The 9,557-nt window shown below is 50.4% G+C and overlaps 1 protein-coding gene across 2 annotated transcripts in view; it reads left to right on the top strand.

The window, feature by feature from the left end:
* The first annotated feature begins 2,147 nt into the window (after positions 1 to 2,147).
* DNMT3B (DNA methyltransferase 3 beta) overlaps positions 2,148 to 9,557 on the top strand; it is a 52,922-nt gene continuing 45,512 nt past the window's right edge. For both annotated transcript variants that reach the window (XM_003788091.2, XM_023512239.1), the window contains exon 1: positions 2,148 to 2,453. The gene's annotated coding sequence lies outside the window, so the exon portion shown is untranslated. The remainder of the gene's footprint in view (positions 2,454 to 9,557) is intronic.

The raw sequence follows: 9,557 nt of genomic DNA on the forward strand, positions 1-9,557 counted from the left end.
ATTTTTGTTTTGGCAGGCCTGGGCTGGATTTGAACCTGCCACATTAGGTGTATGTGGCTGGCGCCTTAGCCACTTGAGCTACAGGCGCTGAGCCACCCCAAGCTCTTAGGAGAATAAGATGCAACACATTTTGGCACCTTTCCAGCTCCCAAAGAATTAACCATTTACTCATTTATTCACTTACCTGGTAGGAGATATAGGGAGAAAGCTGTGGTTTGACATAGAGAGCTGGAGGCCAGGCGGTAGGAAATCTGTGTTCATTTAGCCATTCAACAAACTTGTATTGTGCTCCTTTTTGTTATAACCCCTCCTCTTTCTGCCATAGGCAATAGAGACAACTTGGAACAAGATGGATGTGCCTTCTGCCCTCATGGAATGAACTGTGTGTGTGTGTGTGTGTAGCAGGATGTAAACAAGAAATATGCAAAACAATTTCAGATATCTGTAAGTGCTAGGAGCAGAATAAAATAAGATAGGAGTGATGGGGAGGGGAGACAGTTCAAGTGAGGTAGTCAAGAAAAGAGGTCTCCAGAAGGCTTCCTTTTGGGAGAGAATTTAGTGGTGAGAAGTAGGCCAAGCAGAGATTCTGGGAAAGAATGTCCAAGAGGCGAGAACAGAGAAGGCAAAGACCCCATCACACGGAAATGCTTGGTATATGTTAAGAACAGCAAAGAGGAGAAAATGTTGAAGTGAAGAGAGAGGGAAGGAGATTCCTTGAAAGGTAGGGCTTTCTCATATACAGCCCTGTAGGTTGTCATGTCATTCATTTGCTTTTTTTTTTTTTTAAATTGAGACAGAGTCTCACTTTGTTGCCCTTGGTAGAGTGCTATGGAATCATTACTCACAGCAATCTCAAACTCTTGGGCTCAAGTGATTCCCTTGCTTCAGCCTCCTTAGTAGCTGGGACTACCGGCACCTGCCACAATGCCTGATTTTTTTTTTTTTTTAGCAGGCCCAGGCCAGGTTTGGACCCACCAGCCCCAGTGCATGTGGTGGGCACCCTAACCAGTGAGCTATGGGTGCCCAGCCTCATTTGATTTTTCATTCATTCAACACATATTTATTAAGCATCTACCATGGTCTTGTTCTTAGTCTAATATGGAGATAGGCCATAAACAGGTAAAGAAGCAAATATGTAAATACAAATACCAGGTAAGAGAAATTAAGTTCTGTTTTCCAGTGGTGGGAGGACCATTTCAGGGCAAAGAAACTGAGACCTGGCTCGGCGCCTGTAGCTCAAGCCGCTAGGGCGCCGGCCACATACACCAGAGCTGGAGGATTCGAATCCAGCCTGCTAAACAACAATGACAACTACAACCAAAAAATAGCTGGGCGCTGTGGCGGGCGTCTGTAGTCCCAGCTACTTGGGAAGCTCAGGCAAGAGAATCGCTTAAGCCCAAGAGTTTGAGGTTGCTGTGAGCTGTGACGCTACGGCACTCTACCCAGACTCTGTCTCAAAAAAACAAAAACAAACAAACAACAACAACAACAAAACAACAAAAAACCAAAACGGAGACCTGCTAGTTGAGTGGGACTTCTCCCTCAGCTGGTGGATGGATTCCCGCAGGGAGGTAGCCAGAGACCTGCTGGCCTTCTTCCCTCTCCCCTTCTCTCTCCTCCCCTCTCCTAAATATGGCTGACAATAGCCTAGCAGGGTGGGAGGAAGGACAAGTCACAGAGTCCGAAGCAGGGTGACTGGCGCACCTCCAAAGTACCCAGGTGGCATAGAGGTTTGAGGTGGGTGGAGGGGCAGAGGGGAGCCTGGGGTGCTGTGTGACTCCCTTCCCTATCTGAGCCTCCGCATTCTGACCTGTCTGTCGGCAATCTGGGTGTAGGAGGCGGGGAAATGGGGTCCCAGAAATCCCAAGTTTGGGGGTATGTCTGGAGTCCTGCCTTATAGGGCTCATTAGCCCCATAAATGACTTAGCTGGCCTGGGGCACAGAAGGCGATGCCCGTGGAGGAGGGGCGGAGGGGCGGTGGGGAGGCTCCCGGAGCGATTTCAAATTTCCCTCCTCCCCTCCCCTCGACCCACCCGCACCCGGGCCGGGCTCTGAGTGGCTGCAGCGGGGGCACCCCCCGGGCGGGGGCGGGGCGACGGCCTGGCCGGGGCTACAAGGGGAGTGGGCACCGCCCCCTCCCCACCCACTCCCGCTGCCCTGTCAGGCCCGCGCGGCTCCCTCGCAGCAGTCGCCTCCGGCTCCACGGCCGCAGCCCGCGTGGACGCTCGGAGCGCCCCCCGACTGACGGGACCGGCCCCCTGGCGGGCAGGAGAGCGGGCGGCCGCGCCCGGCAGGCAGCGCGGGGGTTAAGTGGCCCAAGTAAACGTAGCTCGGCGATCGGAGCCGGAGATTCGCGAGCCCAGAGCCCTGCGCGGCCGCCCGCCGGCCTCCCGCCAGCCGGTCCCAACCCGCGGCTTCACCGCGGAGCTGCGCCCGAGCCAGCCTCTCGGCAGGTGAGCGCCCCGCGGCCTCGGGTGGCTTGTCGGCGGGGGGCTCCAAGGGCTGGTGGGGGAGGGGACAGCAGAGGGCTCCGGGTTTGCAGGGGAGAGACCCTCTCCCGGGGACCGCCTGGGGAGGGGCACCCACTGGGCTGGAGACTACGCTTGGTCGGCGGGGGGTTGCTCTGAGGAAAGTTCCCTGACCCTGCTCGGGATGGGACGTGGGTAGAAAGCGGAGGGAGTATTTCTGACCCGGACGGAGTCGGGGATATGAGTGGAAGGGACACTTCTGCTCTATTCCAAGAGCCCTAAGGGGAGAGTAGTTAGCTCTCAGCCAGGGAGATGCCCAGCCTCTCCCGGCTGTAGAGTCGAGAGGAGCAGGCGTCCCTTCGGAGAAAAGTGTAATAAGGGGGTGTGCTCACCTGGCCTGAGCCACTGGCGGGGGAGCCGAAAGGGGAATCGTGTTACACGGAGATGGGCTTCGGTCTCTTATGAATTTGACCTGGGGGCTTCAGGCGAGAGACTCTTTACCCACCCAGCCGTGGGTTGAGGGAAGAGCTAGTGGGTGTGGGTACGGGCAGGCGGGCAGGCTGGCCGGGGGGTACGCGCGTGCCGGGGGTGTGAGCAAGAGGGCTTGCTCCCGGGGTCCCCCGGAGCTTCTGAGCCACCGAGGGCGCGGCGCAGCGGGGCTGCCGGGACGCCCTCGGGAGGGGCTGCCTTCCTGTGCACACCTGACCCGGGAGGAGCCGGACAGGAGCGGCGCCTCCCTGCCGCGGCTAGGCTGCCTGCCCTAGGGGCTTACTTTCCATTTTTTGCCTTCCAGGGTGAGGTTGTCCCCACTGCCCAGAGTCGCAAACTGAGGCTTCAACTTCTAGCTCCACCTCCTAGAATCCAGGTTTCTATGTTCGTGGTCGTATGAAGGGCGCTTGTTGAGCTCTACTTTACAGGGGAAGAAAGTGGAAGCGGAGAAAGACAGCGGAGAGTTAGCTGTCTAAAGACGGCGCTGTCCTCGGGCCCAAATTTTCAGCTGGAGGCTCTCACATGTGTCCAGAATTCTGGGCCCAGCCCTATGCCTGTGCCTCCGGCCTTTCTCTCATTCTCCCTAGAGCTGGGAGAGAAGTTTGCTGGGCCCTGTGTTTCCCCTTCCTCCCCCAAGCAAAGTGGTGTTTGAATTAAAGGGAATTAAGGGCAGAGCATGGACTTTGAACTGCCTCCTAAATTGTGGATGCTGTGGGTTTTGGCAGACCCGTGGCAATTGTTTTTGGAGACAGTTGCTGCTGGGGCCCTCAGACCACTCTAGCCGCTGACTTGCCTCTTGCTTCCTCTACCAGGCTTGCTGTGCTTTTGTTCACCAGCTCTTCCAAGCCCCAGGTGCAGACTTGATTTTTATCCAGAGTTGAGATGATGATATCTATTCTATTGATTTGGTATGCAGGAAGCACTCAATACATGTTTGCCGCTGTTAGCATTAGCTAGCACGTGGCTAAGCAGACTCCATTCTTAAGGGAAGCATAGGTCTTCAGTGTGTTTAAATCCTATCTTAGGAAGTTCATTGCCTTCCCTATGCCTTAATGATTACATCTGTGAAAAAGGAACAATTCTACCAATCTCAGATTGTGTAAGGATGAAAGTAGTTTTATGCGTGATTTAACCTCTTTGAACCTAAGTCTTCCTCAGATGTTCAGGTGTAAGCGCCCCCTACTATATCGGGGGTGGGAAGACCCAATGGTGGGGTCATTATGTACTAAATGTTGAGATGTGTATTAACCAACAGCCTCTCACTTTTAGAGAAGCCATTACTGAGAATTGGGGATGAAGGGAGGCACCTCCTCGAGCTCCTCCTTTCCCCCTCTTCACGAAAGTACTCTTATTTTTTCCAGCTATTGAGACCTTTTCCAAAGCATTGTCCATGATTTGGGAGTTGGCAGGAAGACTGCCTTTGTTTCCTTTCGAAAGAAGCCATGGTTTTGTTTTATAGGTTCAGGCCATTTTTTTTAACCCCTCCCCAAAAGCTGAGGGCCTACTGTGAAGGTGTAATTGCAGAGCTGAGTATGAACCTTTACCTTTCCCCATTGAGGTGGAGAGGGCTGAGACAAAGGGTCCATGGCTAGGGCCAGCCCCATCCAGCTCTTAAAGCCATAGGCATAACCTTCATCCCTAGGAAAGGGCAGGGGGAGGGGAGAAATCTATGAGCTGCAGGGGGCTAAGGGAGGAGCAAGCCTAGTCCGGGAGGGAGGTGGGGCTGGGGAGGCTGCTTCCTTCCCTTTCAGCCAGGCGGAGGCTGTGACCCTAAGGCGCCTCGCCTGTCACCCCTCATTATTGCAGCCCCATGGACCTGCTTCCAGTGGGGTTTGGGGAAAGTTCTCCAAAAACTTATCTTGGGTTTCTTTTGTCCCAGACCAGCTGTCTTGATGGCTGCCTTACCTCCAGGCTCAAACACCTTCATCTGAGATAGGCCTCTCCCTACATAAGAAAGTCTTCCCATATGGGTCCCATACTGTGGAATGTGTTCCTTCCCCCTACCTCTACTTCTTACCTAAAGTTAAGGTCTTTAGGCTAGGTACATTATTTTTCTATTGAGTGATTTTTCTTTCTTTTATTTATTTTTTTATTGAGGCAGTCTCATTTTGTCACCCTCAGTACAGTCCTGCGGTGTCATAGCTCATGGCAACCTGAAACTCTTGGGCTCAAGCATTTCTTTTGCCTCAGCCTCCCTAGTAGTTGGGATTACAGGCACCCGCTACAACACCCAGCTATTTTATTTTTTGTTGCAGTTGTCATTGTTATTTGGCAGCCCACTGCTAGATATGAACCTACCATCCTCAGTGCTTGTGGCCAGCGCCCTAGCCTCTGAGCTATAGGCACTGCCCTGTCTGAAAATTTTATTTTTGAGACAGGCTCACTGTCACCCTCAGTAGAGTGCTATGGCATCACAACTCACAGCAACCTCCAGCTATTGGGCTTAGGCGATTCTCTTGCCTCAGCCTCCCTTAGTAGCTGGGACTACAGGTGGCTGCCACAATGCCTGGCTATTTTATTTTTTTAAGATAGACCCTCAAGTTGTCGCCCTCTGTAGAGTGCTGTAGCATCACAGCTCATAGCAACCTCCAACTCCTGAGCTCAAGCGATTCTTCTGCCTTCGCCTCCCAAGCAGCTGGGACTACAGGCATCCACCACAAGCCTGACTATTTTTTGGTTGCAGCTGTCATTGTTTGGTGGGCCCAGGCTGGATTCGAACACACCAGCTCAGGTGTATGTGGCTGGCACCTTAGCTGCTTGAGCCACAGGTGCCGAGCCTTTTTTTTTTTTTTTAAAGCAGGCTGGGGCCAGGTTGGAACCCCCTCGCGCTGGAACATGTGGCTGGTCCCCTAACCACTGATCTACCGGCTCCATCTTCTTTTCTTTTTTGTTTTTGTTTTTGGAATCATGAATTCAGGTGATTTATTTATTTATTTATTTTTTTGAGACAGAGCCTCAAGCTGTCCCCCTAGGTAGAGTGCTCTGGCATTACAGCTCACAGCAAACTCCAACTCCTGGGCTCAAGCGAGTCTCCTGCCTCTGCCTCTCAAGTAGCTGAGACCACAGGTGCTCGCCACAACACCTGGCTATTTTTTTTGGTTGCAGCCATCATTGTTTGGCAGGCCCTGGCTGGATTCGAACCCACTACCATAGGTGTATGTGGCTGGCGCCTTAGCCACTTGAGCCAGCATCATAGCCAGCAACCTCAAACTCTTGGGCTCAAATGATTCCCTTGCCTCAGCCTCCCCAGTAGTTGGGACTACAGACACCCGCCACAGTGCCAGGCTATTTAGAGGCAAGGTCTCTGGCTCAGACTGGTCTCTAACATGTGAGCTCAGGCAACCACTCACCTTAACCTCCCTGAGTGCTAGGATTATAGCAGAGTTACTATTTCATGTGCAGACTACTCTCTGTACAGAATGGGGAAATTTAGCCTCTCTCTCCTCTTGTGGGAGACTGATGTTCTCACAGGGCCCCTTTTACAGATGGTGAAACTGAGGCTCCGAGAGATCCGGTCATTTATGCATCTTGGTGGTGAGCATTTCTCAGAGCACTTTTCTCATATGGCACCACTGCAGCACATGGCTGTCACTCCAGAAGGGAAAAAAAGCACTGCAGGTATTCAGGTGGGTCCAGGCCTGGCTGGAAAAAGCTGCCTGGCAAATGCGCAGGGAGCCACACATGGGGCAGCTATCATTTACCTTTGTCTCTTTTCCATCTGAAGAGGGTATAAATACTCCCTTTACCCAGCTCAATTGTTGGGGTTAAATGGAATTCGGGGACTTTTTAGCTTGCAAACTTCAGTTTACTCATTCATAAAATTAGGTTGGGGCCCCTTAATCTTATAAAAAGCTTATACGCTGGGCTGTGTGTGTGGCTCAAGGAGTAGGGCACTGGCCCCATATATCAGGGGTGGCAGGTTCAAGCCTGGCCCCGGCCAAAACTGCAAAAAAAAAAAAGCCTATTAGCTGATGGGTGATAGGCAGTGGAGGCAACAGACTTACAGGGGCCAGGGCTTTGGAAAAAATCGAAGTTTACGTTCCTCCTTAGTGCATTTATAGGTCCATGTCTTCAGCCACGTTTCCTCTGTCTGTAAATGATGTTTTTTATTTTGATGCATCATTACTGGATATAAATGATGCATTGTCAGTCAATTTCAGGGGATATTGAAGTTTATAAATAGATTAAAGGCACACATTGAGGATAACATAAATGTTGAGTGTTTGATGGTAAACACTAAAATTAGCAAGTGGTTATTATTTACTTCTTCCTGGGAGAAACACAATTCTAGTTAGCATTTCTGATAATTTTTATCAGGGAATAAAGATGAGGAGGACCTATTTTGTATGGGGTAACTAGAATACCTCAAAAATCAATATTCAACTTTTTATGTGAATAAAAATCAAATTTAGAGTCTTCAGAAGGCAGGAAGAAACTTGATGTTGCCTATAATGTGACATCCTAAGGTAATCATTGATTTGCTACTTTAGGGCTTCTCAATTTCTTTTAGAAATGGAGAAAAATGTAAATAGGGCCAGATAGAGCCCTTTCTAAGTGAAGGAATGCACAGTGTTGTTGGGAAGTTGGCTCACTTGGTAAAGTTCTCCTTTGAAGGCACTGTAGTCACCACTTGGACTGGCTTTGATGTGGACAGGACAGTTTTGGGGAGCAGTGGGAAGAGACTTAGGAATTAATAACAATGTTGGCAGCTTGGTGCCTGTAGCTCAGTGAGTAGGGTGCCAGCCACATACACCGAGGCTGGCGGGTTTGAGCTTGGCTAGGGTGTGCTAAGCAACAGTGACAATTGCAACCAGAAAATAGCTGGACATTGTGGTGGCTGCCTGTAGTCCCAGCTACTTGGGAGGCTGAGGCAAGAGAATCACTTAAGCCCAAGAGTTGGAGGTTGCTGTGAGCTGCAACGTCACGGTACTCTGAGGGCCACATAGTAAGACTCTCAAAAAAACCCCCAACAGCACTGGCTTCTGTGGGCTTCTGGCTTTCATTTTCTGTTCTTCGCCAGCTGGCCATGGCCAGGCTGCCTTAGCACTTCAGAGTTTTTCTTTTTTTTTATAGGGACAGAGTCTCACTTTATCGATACTCTGCCATGGCGTCACAGCAACCTCAAACTCTTGGGCTTAGGCCATTCTCTTGCCTCAGCCTCCCAAGTGGCTGGAACTACAGGTACTCACCACAACTCCTGGCTATCTTTTTTTGTTGTTGCAGTTTGGCTGGGGCTGGGATGAACCCACCACCCTCACTATATGGGGCTGGCATCCTACCCACTGAGCCACAGGCACTGCCCTTTTTGTTTTTTTTTTTTTTGAGACAGAGTCTCACTTATCACCCTGGGTAGAGTGTTATGGCGTGGATGCTCACTGTAGCCTCACACTCCTGGGTTCAAGCAATATTTCTGCCTCAGCCTTCCAAGTAGCTGGGAGCACAGGTGCCCACTACAATGTCTGGTTATGTTTAGAGACAGGGTCTTGCTCTTACTAAGTCTGGTCTCCAGCCTGTGAGTTCAGAGCAATCCACCCACTTTGACCTTCCAGAGTGCTGGAATTACAATCATGAGCACCTAGTCTCAGATTTTTTCATTCATGAAAACAAAGGGTATGGGCATGACCTTAGCTGTAGTTTAAGCCCCTCTGCATGTCTGTCTCTCTCCTTTCTCTCTCTCTTTTTGTCTCTGTCTTTTTTAATTTTGCCATTCAGGGATCAAATTTAAGTTTTCTACAAAACAGTCTTTTACAATCTTTAATAATTGAAGGAGGGCAGGAGCTATTGAAAGATGTGGGCGGAAAAGTAGAAATTCATTTCCCACAAAAGGAGAATTGATGGGTGGGGGAGAGAAACAGTCAGTAGGAAAAAAGTTTTTTGTTCTTTTTTAACTTTTTTTTTTTTTATTGTTGCAGTTTGGCTGGGGCTGGGTTTGAACTCACCACCCTCAGTATATGGGGCTGACACCCTACTCACTGAGCCGCAAGCACCACCCCTAAAAGTTTTTTTTTTATGGTTGAGACAGAGTCTCACTGTCACCTATGATAGAGTGCTGTGGTGTCACAGCTCATAGCAACCTCAAACTCTTGGGCTTAAGCAATTCTCTTGTTTCAGCTTCCCAAGTAGCTGGGACTATAGGCATACCATAATGCCCAGCTATTTTTTTTGTTTCAGTTGTCATTGTTTTTAGCTGGCCTGGGCCAGGTTCAAACCCGCCACCCCCAGTGTACGTGGCTGGCACAGTAACCACTGTGCTACTGGCACAGAGTCAGGGAAAAAAAAATTTTTTTTCCGGTTTTCGGCTGGGGGTGGGTTTGAACCCACCACCTTCAGTATATGGGGCTGGTGCCCTACTCCTTTGAGCCACAAACACCGCTTGGGAAAAAAGTTTTTATTTATTTATTTATTTATTTGGAGATAGCCTCAAGCTGTCCCCCTGGGTAGAGTGCTGTGCCATCACAGCTCACAGCAACCTCTAACTCCTGAGCTCAAGCTATTCTACTGCCTCTACCTCCCAAGTAGCTGGGAATATAGGTGCCTGCCACAACGCCTGGCTATTTTTTGGTTGCAGCTGGCATTGTTTGGCAGGCCTGGGCTGGATTT

The sequence above is a fragment of the Otolemur garnettii genome, unplaced genomic scaffold (genome assembly GCF_000181295.1).
Source record: "Otolemur garnettii isolate 467f Iridium unplaced genomic scaffold, OtoGar3 scaffold00025, whole genome shotgun sequence".
In the NCBI taxonomy this organism is placed as follows: Eukaryota; Metazoa; Chordata; class Mammalia; order Primates; family Galagidae; genus Otolemur; species Otolemur garnettii.